Source organism: Vulpes vulpes, chromosome 12, assembly GCF_048418805.1.
Source record: "Vulpes vulpes isolate BD-2025 chromosome 12, VulVul3, whole genome shotgun sequence".
Lineage (NCBI taxonomy): Eukaryota > Metazoa > Chordata > Mammalia > Carnivora > Canidae > Vulpes > Vulpes vulpes.
In genome coordinates this window covers 184785998-184797556 of record NC_132791.1, presented here as the reverse complement: position 1 = coordinate 184797556, position 11559 = coordinate 184785998, and positions in this window count along the sequence as shown.

Below are 11559 nucleotides of genomic sequence, written 5' to 3'. Positions count from 1 at the left end.
TTAGATTTAATCTAAATACACGTGCTTCAACTAGATGGCAGGCCCCCAGCTCCCCACAATCCTATAGGCCCCACAGCCCAGATAGTCAGAAAGCCACATCGAGACTGACATCCAAGAGCACCAGCGAGTCCTGGAGCAGGAGAGAGGAATCCAGCAAGGGGAAGGCAGTTGGAGAGCCTTCTGACCTGTGGGTAAGAAATGGTGTTCATCATTCTGGTGTACTGGGATAATAACTAGACCTTTGGGCTTTGGAGCCAATGAGATTTCAGGTGGAATGCATGATCCAAGTTTACCAGCCACACACCCTCACTGAGCCTCAGCTGTCCTCTCAGTAAAGTGTGATGATACCCGTCTGGTCAGAAGGCTACAAGAATTCAATGAGCTAATGTGTATAAAGGCTTTAGTGAAGCTCTTGACCAAACGCACCATAAATGGTAACTTGCGCCATCATATCCCCGATTGATATGGTCTGGATACCAGTTCCCACTCATGGAGTCCACCATTTCCTGGATGTCCACTATATGTGAAGGATGTTTTATGGACAAAACCCAGATTTCCCTCCTGGTGGAGACCAGAGCGTATTTGAGCCCCTTCACATCTCTGCTTTCCTGGGCAGGGAGGGTTTGCTTCTTTACAAGCTCTGCAAAATCGGCTGAAACTTCCAAGGGTTTGTGTTCGATGACAAGATTGCCAGAGAGTAAGTTTGTAAACACTGAGGAAAGAACAACCAAGTTCTACGAAATCGTGCTATTATTACTAAAAACAACAACGGCAGCAGCAACAACCTATCAAAGCTACATTACATGCTTCTTAATGTTATCTTTCCTCCAATTCAGTTTTTGTTTGTTGGCCAATACCAAAGAAGCAGCCCTTCCTAAGGAGCCCTAAAAGACCCTGCATACATTGTCCTTTTCTCTCTTTGTTCATTAAAAGAAAAGGAAGAATGTGTTGAGGATTGTCCCGTGCTGCAAAGGGCACTGGATACAGGATTGTTTTAGTTGAGGACATGGGGAGCAGAAAAGCTTGACTAATTATGTTGCTAATTACCTGAAGCATCTTCCATTTGACAATATAATTATGCCAGAGTAAGGTGAGATGTCTCAATTACTAACTAAAGAGAAAGAAAAAGTCCCCTCCCCGCTACTCTTCCCTTTTCTGTTATTCAGGCTGGATTTTAAAAACTTTCTCTCAACTTGGAGTGGTAATTTTTGGTAAAAAAAAAAAAAAAAAATGAGGCCCCACCCCTTTCTCTTAAGCCATGACTGGCCATGTAAGGTCAGTAAGATTAGTTTTCCCCCCAACAGCAGATTTCCATAAATAAATGAGGTTTGCTCAAAGGAAACAGACCTTTCAGTGACTATCCAACCATTCTGTTGTTCTAGGTTAAGGTTCAGTTCTCAACAGGGTGTGACCTCCCACAGGATCTTTAAGAATGTTCCATAAGGATCAGAAATGTGAAGACAAACATTTCTTTCTTGTGGTCAAGGTCTGAACACACCAGAATTTCAGTGGACATCATTTCTGAGGTGCCTCCGGTTAATCAGGTTGGTAGATGCAAGATGGGTGCAGGAGTAGACAGACTGGCAAAAGTCAGGAGAGATTCAGAGGATGAGCAAAAGGTTAGTCGAATTCTGGCACCGAGTGACTTGTCATGTTGATGGTGAAGCAGCCCTGACTCCATCCTTCAACCTCTTGGAATCATAGTTTCCCAAATGGTAAAATAACCATTTGGGTGAACATGCTACTCAGTGTGTGGTCCATGGACCACTGCATCAGCATCACCTGGGAGCTTGTCAGACTTGCAGAACTCTCGGCCTCTCCAGGTAATTCATGTATACGTTGAAGTTCAAAGCCCCGGAGTAGCATATACTCCTGACATACTTCCTTTGACTCCTTCTCAAAAGATGATCTCAAATGAACACATATCTTGTGATATGCAAGTAGGTCCTTGCATATCAAGTAGATAAGCAAGTAGGTCCTTGCTTCCACATGCAGTTGACCCTTGCACAACACTGAGCTAGGGGCGCTGAGCCCTCCTGCAGTCAAAAATCAGTGTATAATTTTTGACTCTCCAAAACTTAATTCCTAATAGCCTGCTGTTGACCAGAAGCCTTCCCGATAACATAATAGTTCATTAACACATATTTCATATATGTATTATATACCATATTCTTATAATAAAGTAAGCCCGAAAAAGAAAATGTTATTAAGAAGATCATGAAGAAGAGAAAATACATTTGCATTGTTATGCTGTATTTATGGACAACAATCCTAAGCTAAAAAGCTAAGTGGACCTGAGCAGCTCCAACGCATGCCGTTCCAGGGCCAGCTGTATCTCTAGAAAGACCCTGACAGACCAAATCACTGGCAAGGATGTCATCTCTGACTGGTACTAGCTACCTAGACTGTTGTGTACATATAGGATCATCCGGCAGGATTAAGGCCCAGCAGGAAAGGATTCTGTGATCAATTAGTGATGTCTGCCCTTGGCACAGGCTGGGGGTGACAGGTGTACTCAATTATATTTTAATAACTTTATATCTTAAAAGAGGGCTGGAGGGTTGGAGGTTTATGGGTAAAGACCATGAGAGTTAACTGATTCCTGGACTCTATTCTTGATTTCAGACCTCAGATGGGGATGTTGAACTGGGGCCACAAAAGGACCTTATAACTCTGATGCTCCTCAATCGCGACGATCGATGATCACATGTACCCGATCATATCACACATGCTCAAGTTCTCCTGGAAACAGGTTTGGTTCCTATGTCGCACAGCCATAGCTTCCCTTAAAACCAGAGCCGTCCCCTTAAATAATCATCTGGTGGAGCCTGCGGGGGTGGGGAGGAAGAGCGTGGAGGTTGAGGGATATGGGGAGGAGATGCTGCCAAGCCTTCTGGCCTGAAGCAGAGCCTCAGCCCTCCACCTCTGCCAGGCATCTGTTTCCAATGAAGCTAAGGAAATGCCTGACCCCACTCCTGCATTCTCTCATTGCTGCCCTGGTCGCGCCTCCACGCTGGCCTCTCCCCTCTGTGGGCTCTGAGCCAAGCCCCAAATTCCCATGTGCTCTCCAGGGCCAGGCAGCAGAACAAGGCTTGGCTCCCCGACTCCCCTGGCAGTGGCTAGCTGCCAGCTCAGATTCTCAGGGGCTGCTCTAAAGGTGCCTATGAGGAAAACCCACCCTCACAGGGTATCTAAAGTCCACTGGAGGTGAGCCAGACCTCTCAACTGTGGCTGTATATGAGGGGGAGAGTTTTAAATGGAACTCTCATGATGTGCCTTTTCTAGTGATATATATATGCCCACATATATCTGGAAACTACATGCTACTTTCCAACACTGCAAAACAGAAGGTGTAAATGCACCTAGAAAGTCATAAGGGAAATGGGCTGTGGTTTTCAACTGGGGGCAATCTTGCCCCTCTGGAGGCATTTGGCAATATCCGGAGACATTCTGGGTTGTCATAAGTGGAGAGGGGCAGTGTTGCTGGCCTGGGATGCTGCTAAACATCCTAGAATGCACAGGAAGCCCCCTCCCCAGAACAAAGAATGATCCAGCCCCAAATGTCAATAGGCTGAGTCATCTTGGTGTAAGAAAACTCAAGAATGACCAAACCTATCCTTTAATTGACAGATGAGAAAACTGCAGGCCACAGAGGAATGCAGACTTACTCCAGGTGGCACAGTGAGCTAATAGTGAGGCTAAAGTAGGTGCTCTGGACCCACAACCCACCCAGCTGCATCCTCAGTGAAAGTGGAAAGGGAAGAAGAAAACTGGCCATGAGGATCAGCCCCACCCAGACTTGTGGAGGAGGCCCGAGAGAAAGAATGGTTAGGGGAATGATGAGCTTTAACCTACAGTCACCACACCCAACAGCAAAAGCTGTCTCTGGCTGTGCTGTGCCGCGTCAGATTAGCCACCCCTTCCTCCTTATTCATAACTAAAAAGGGGAATGGATAGAAGGGATAAGCACAGCAGAAGGGAGCCAAGGAAACTACATCAACCTGTGCGTACTATGAGCCACAAAGAAACCCAGACAACGGATCATTTGTTGTTTTAGTTATTTGCAGAGGAACTCTCCAATTTCTTCCTCTATAATGTGGCTCCTAGGACACTGTTTTGAGATGCATCCAGGTGTATCCCTGGCTCGTCTCAGGGAGTAAGTACTACTATCATTCTGTGCCCCCCAATGTACCACCCCCATCACAAATCAGGTAAGTGGAGAGCCATCCCATACTCATGATCCCGATTCAGTGCTGAAGTCTGAAGGCTGTGTCAGAGCAACCTCTTAGTCGTCTTGCTTCAGAGTCACTCTAATTACCCCCCTGTTGTGACAGCAGTGCCTTAAGAAGGAGTTGAAGCAGATGGAAGCACTGACATAAGCCTCCATTCCTTGAACTCCATCTGGTTAAGACTCTCCATAGTCAGTCTGTCCAACCCAACCAACTATCCCATGTTATCCAAGGAGATCTTTTTATTACACTAGTCTCAGCCTTACATACACAGACGTGCTTGGAATGTCCATTTTCAAATGGCCCAAAGTGATGTCAAAGTTGGAATTCATTCTGGAAGGACTTACTGAAGGCTGGAGTCCCAAAATCTCTCTAATGCCTCTCCCAGGTAGTCCTCACCAATTGTCATTGCTACAGCATCTCCGGAAGCCACTCCCCCCCCCTTTTTTTTTAAATCAACATATTTTCTGATTTTAAAAGCAATCGGCATACATTGCGGCATACATGCACAAAAAAATAAATTTCATCTGACATAGCCTCGCCGAGAAATGGCCAGTGTTATTTGCATACCAGTAGTATGCATACATACCCTCCTACATTTTTTTTCAAAGTGTGTGTGCCTGCATCTATATTTCGCACTGCATAGCATACACGAACATACACAAATATTTGATTTTAGTCTCATTGCCTGACTGAATTTCATCACCTACTATTTTATCAACGTATACATTATAAGTTTCTGTCCCGGCCATGAAGGCCCTTTCTATATCACCAATGCACAGTATTCTAACATCCCATGCTATCATAATTGAATTCATCCTTTATAATATGTGATATCTTTCTCCTGTTTCACTGTAAATAGCACTGTCATGAACATACGATTCACGTTGGAGTGCATCCATAGCTTCCTAGGGTGTATTCCTTTAAGAGAAAGTGTTGGAACAAGGTCCATGTACCATTTTTATGACTTTTGAGCTACTCTTTCCAATTGACAGATCAAACTTTTGAAAATATTCGGAACTTCTGCCTCAAATATGCAGGTGCATAAACTTTCATATTCAAAAAGTGAGTAGAATAAGTTTTTGCCAAGATTTGGGAAGTTAAGATGTATTTCTAGTCCTGAAACCTGCTAGCTCCCTCCTTGGTTCTATACCTGCAATTCAGTAATTGGCCACTAGTGGCCACTCTTTGGCTTCGGAGGATGAGGGCAAGAACTTCAAGAGTCGCAGAGGTAATCAATAGTGTAGATCCACTAATTATAGCATCGATTATTCACAACTCTGTTTTCCCATCAGATTTGAGATCCTCAATGGAAGGGGCCACATAACATTAATCTCAGAAAACCCAAACATAAGCAGAGTGTCTGCTACAGAGTACACATTAATTTTTTTAGGTTGGTAAGTCGCCATCAACTTCTAAACAAACGCCTCTATAAAATTCACATAGCAAGGTGCCACTAAGGTCCCAGTGAGATTTTGCTTAACTAAAAAGGAGACACCATCTCCGGTGTGGACCTTAGTGTCAGCCCAGGAAGAAGTGCCCTTTTCCATTCTACCAGGCTGAGAAATATGTTTAAATGAAGTTATTTCCAGAAAAGTATGATCATTTAAAATGCAGGGGGAAAAAATAAGAAAATAAAAAGAAGGTAGCTTGTGGTATCTTAGAGTAACCAGCCAAAGGATGACATTTCTTTCCTGGTTTCTAGTACATATTTCTGGGAACAGATTAGCCTGCAAATGGAAATAAGAATGTGTATCATTCGAGGTCCTACCAAACAGACGGTGAGAGGCAAGTTGGTTCATTTCAAAAACAGAGGCTCTGACTTTGAACTACTTGGTGGTGAATGAACCAACCTTCCCTGCAATGTCTGGCTAAGGCTTCTGTCTACACTGAGTGCCAAGGACATTTAAATGTGTGATATTTGATTTGCTGGGTGCAAAGCTCAGATGCGGGCTGGAAAATCCATCTGTACTCTCATAGCTTTTCAAAGGGAAACAAGGTTATTAGCATTTATGCAGGCTTTAATATCATGGATCAGTCACTGATGGTGCAAGAACTCATCAAGTCAATGGGACGTGTCCCTTGATAAGCTCCCAGAACACTAGTGTGGTGAATTTTGGCCAGGTCTGGAAGGTACATTAGGATCATATTCTTTAAGATGGAGAATGTGAGCCCCACAGGAGGAAAGTGACTCACCCAAGATCACACAGATAGTGAGGCACCTAGCCAAAGCAAACAAATACAAAGGCCTGGTCTATTAACTTGCAGGTTAATGCTCTATATTCTCAATTCCATTTCAGTCTTTTGTCTCCTTGTCTGTTTCATCCCATGGAAACATGAAAACTGGTGACGAATTAAAGCATCCATGCCTGACTGGGCATCATCCTTTACAGGCTGAGTGATATGACAAGAGGTCTTCAAAGATCAATGGTATTTGAGATCTAGCAAACAGCATTGCAAACGGTGGAATGTCCTAATGGCAAAGGATACTCTGTAGGTCAAGAAGACAAGGCATTACAACTCTACGTAGGATTTCAGTTAAGGATATCTCCAAAACTTCTCCTCTCCTCCGGCTACTCTTATTTGGCCTTCACATATTTCACACGTATGACTTCAATAGCTTGCTATCTCAGGGTCCATACAGAAAAACAGAAACCGCCCTAAGTATTTAAACAGAAGGAACCCAAAGCAGGCATTTGGTTATACCAGTGTTGGTTTTGCTGAGAGCCCAAATAGGTGGGGTAGAGATTCACAGCTGGAGGCAGCTGCTACCTTCCTTGGATTTCAGAGGCAAAGGGATCATGTGACACCACTGGAGTCCAGGGCCTGCAATCACGTGGGGGGAGCTGAAACCATGGCAGGTATATTTAGAAAAGAGCGAGGGAGACAGGAAGAGGAGGAGAAAAGAATGGAGAAGGAGGAAGGGAAGGATGAAAGCAACAGAGCATCCTGCTTCCCTCTGAAGCCGGGGAGCAGAGCTAAGAAGACAGGGAAAGGATGGTTTGGAGTGCCAACAGACCCAAACCTGACTCACCTCCTAAAGGATCCCAATGCCTCTCATCCCTCCCTTGCAGAATCTGCCCACCACCACGCTGCCTGAGTGATCAAACACACAGGCCTGATATTGTCGATGCCTCCTTTAAATTCTTCTTTGGCTTCATTTGGGGGAATCGGCCCTCACCTCCAGCACAGCATACATGGTTCGTCTCCCCGTGGATGCATTCAAGGCAGACCAAAGCCACAGAAGCTTTCCCTCTGCAAAGGCAAGTATGTTGGGCTGCAGGAAGGAGGTGCAGGTTGTGAGCCACATCGCCCCGGAAGTGATGATGGAGGATGTGAATGGAGGCCGTACCAGCTGGAAGAAGAAGATTGTGGGCAGAGAGGGAGGGCACATAGGGTGTGGGCTCAGACAAGGCTAAAGCTGGACCTCAAATCATGGTCCCTCTGGTCCTAGCCCCCTTCAATGAGAAAACAGATGAGCAGGAGAAAAATTCTTTCTTCACATCTTCCATGTGAATGTTTCAAGCACTTCTCACACTCCAGGCATGTGATAGATACAGTGTGAAGACAAAGGTAAAAGTACAGCTTAAGCCAAAGAATTAGGCCTTGAGTGCCATACCCAGGAGGCTGGACTTCGTTCAGGGGGCAGGTGACGTAAGCCCCGCTGTGGGAGGGAAAGCCTGCTCTACCCCACCTCGAAGCATGGCCCAGATGGGGAGAAGGAGCCTCTCGTGGTGCTGGCTGCTGCCCCCTGCCCAGCCTGAGGGAGCAGGACCTCCACCAGCCCCAAGTCAGACCCTGGGCCCCCTGTACAGAGAGCTGTACCTCATGCTCTCCTGAGACTCAAAAGTCAATAAACTCATTTTCTCCCAGAAAGAGTATGTCTTCGGGAAGGCCCTGGGGAATTTGTCTGCAAAATTTAATTTCTGTTGAAGGATCCTGAGTAGGCAAAGAATATGGAAGGAGGGGGAACGTGAAGAGGAGCCAAAGGAGCAGACATCTGTTTGCTGAGACCTTGTACCCGGACTTTCCAGGTGCACAATCTCATTCGATGCTTGCCACAGCCTTGTGAGGTGCGGAGATAATGGGGCCAAGGGGAGGGATCGGGGAGATCCGCTGATTTCCGGTCTTTGATTCATTCAACAAACAATCATCCGGTGACGCTGGGTGTTAGGCATCGACCCAGGTGCTAGGGACCCAGCAGTGGACACGACATCATCCTTTGCCTCAAAGTCTTGTGCTGGAAACAGGCATATTGACAGTCCTTTAGAGCCCTTTTTCTAGTCCATTAACCTCCATTCACGTTTCTGCTTGATCACCTCTAGGAATCCAGCGCTTTTACCTCTCAAGAAACTTATCAAACATCCTTAAACATATGATAAATTTTCTTTTCCATTTTTATTATGTCTTAAAAATCTGGGGGCATCCTACAATTGATACAGGAATTAATGCAGTTGATTGTTTCCTTAAAAAAAAAAAAAGAATACGGTGTCGTTCAATCAATGATGTGGGTCAATAAGAGTCTTTAATCTGGGTAAGCATGGTAAATGTTTACAATCGAGATATGAATACCTCTCATTTGGGAGGCACTGTGTGCAGTGTGTTTGGGGTGGGGGGACGTTATGGGGGATAAAATTCATATCCCTCTCTCTGACGGTGCGCTGACGCATGACTGTTTCATAAACAGGATCTTAATCACTGTCCCATGTGAGTTAATTAAGGTCACCATGAAACACAAGCAAAAAAGGAAATGTGTTCCTTAATGTCATTTAATATGAAAATGCAACTCTTTGAAGAAGAAGGGCATAGATCAGTCCAGACTCAAGTCTCTGACCAAAGACTTAGTCGGGAAGAGAATGTGGATACACACGAGGAGTTGTGTCCATGGTGTCCTCAGTGAGGGAACAATGCGGTCCATGATGAAAATATCCTGTTTTTTTTTTTTTTTAATTTTTTAAGCCACAACCACACTGGAAAACATTTCAACTTCTTCCTTTGTTGAACCAAAATTCAATTCCATGTAACTTACACAAATTGCCCAAACTTCCTAGAGTCTGAAGACTGAGAACAATATATAGGTTTAAAAAGGATGCAGAATGCATTCCAATTTCCCTCTGAAGTGCTTCTAAATTGAGTGCAATGGAAGGAAATTTAGATGAGACATCTTGGATGCATTTGCAAAAGGTTACCCACAAAGCTGGCTGCACGATTGGAAATGAGGTGGCTTCAGCAATGCACCGGGAGGGTCCATCAGAAAGTGGAATCGCCCCAGGCCAGGGTCACAGGGAAGACATGAGATGAGCAAGCTCAGGACGACCTCCTTCTCTCCCCTTCTACTAAATGGGACAAGAGAGAGTGCGACTTAAAAAACAGAAACAAAAACAAAACGGAGCTCTGGGGATCTCCAGGGGACGTTTGTTTTGATGAGATTTCAGGCCTGATTTTCAAGAAGGAGGTGCCAACTATTTATAAAAGCTCCTAAAACAGCATGATCTCTGGCCCTTAGGAGATTTATCTTATTTATACAGAGTATTTTTAAAAGCCTGTTACTATAACAAAAAAGCAACTGAGAGGCTTCGTATAAAAGGCAAGACAATATTTCCAGGGCCCGCGTCTGAAGCAAATATGTGTATAATATCTTAAAACAAACAAGCAGAAGGATAGGTAGGTGTCCGTCGTGCGCTTAACACACATTTACTTTGGCACCTGTTAGGCCACAGGGAAGATGAATCTGAACACAAGACACTGTCATTGAGGCACGAGCGGTCTGGAGGAGGAAACGGACTTGTCAAAATATGTATTTTGGCTTTAAGTGACACAAGGTAGGATGAAGAAGCCCTGACACAGGGGAAAGAGGAGCAGCTACTTCCCTGATGGAATCAACTAAGGCTTTCCTGAGGAGGTGGCTGGCGTTTGGGCTAGAAAAAGTGCCTCCTCTTAACCTAGTATCTATACTAACGGATTAGTTATTTATAGCTGCATAACAAATCAGCGTGAAATTTAGTGGCATAAAATAAAAATAAACATTTATCATCTCACATAGTTTCCACGAGGCAGGGATTTGGGTGCAGCTTTGCTGACTGATTCAGGTTCAGGAACTCTGAGGAAGTTATCCAAGGATTTGGGCCGATGCTACGGCTCTCCGAATACTTGACCTAGACTCTGGGATCTGCTTCCCAGGCAGCACGCCCACATGGCTGGTGGGTTGGTGCTGGGTGCTGGTGGGTTGGTGCTAGGTGCTGGTGGGACAACTCAGCTCCTTACCATGTGGACCTCTCCCCATAAGGCTGCTTGGGTGATCCAAGAGAGCTAAGCAGAAATCTCAGTGTCTTGGGGGGATTTAGCCTCCTTAGAACTTATTCTCTATGATATCCATAATATTCTGGTGACCACACAAGTCAGCCCTAATCAGTACGAGAGAGAGCCACACAAGGGGATGAGTCACTGGGAGCCACCTTGGAGGCTGCCCACCACAACTGACCGTGATGCCTACGATGATGGCAGTTTGTTCTTATATTTGGTCTGTAATGATTGAGGGTGGGACCAATGGGGGAAGTCTGTCCAGTGCTCAGACTTGCAAATCACATAAGCTTTGGGTCAGATCTGGGCCCCATCGTTGACTCGCTACATGGTCCCTGTGCTATCTGGGAGGTGGTCAGAACTGGAGAGGCCCTAATAGAAGGAGAGGTGGGAGTCGCAGGCTGAAAGGAGCCCAGGTACAACCAGCTTGTCCCGGATCCCTTTCCTCTGGACTGCCATGTGAGGAAGAAGCAAACTCCACTGTATTTAAGACCTTGTGTTTTAGGGTCTCTTTGTCATAAGAACTTTACCTGCACCCTCTATAATACAGGCTACAAGAAGTTTCACCTCTGAATCTAATTTTCCTCATCTGTAAAGATCAGGATAGAAAAACAAACCTCACATTTTTCTCATGGAGAAAAATAAGATAAGGCATGAAAGAGTTTGTCCAGCGTCTGGCCCAGAATCCACACACTCATCATTGTCGCTCTCGTCTTGTTTGAATTTATGATCAGTGTCAACACACTGATTCAGCAAATGCATGTCTCCATCCGCAACAGCGTCTCCCAGGGAATTCAGAACCATTTTCTTTGGAGACCCCTTTAATGGGAACTTGTAGATTTAAATAAACAAGGCAGTGGCTTCGCGGAAAGATTATTCAGTGACTGGTTTGGGGCCAAGATCTGCCATGAACATCTTGTTCTCTCTCGTCCCACGTTTCCAACTCTGGAAAATGGGAAGGAGAAAAAAGGAAGAGAAAGAAGGAAGGAAGCAAGCAAGGAAGGAAGGAGGGACAGGGGAAAGAAAAAGA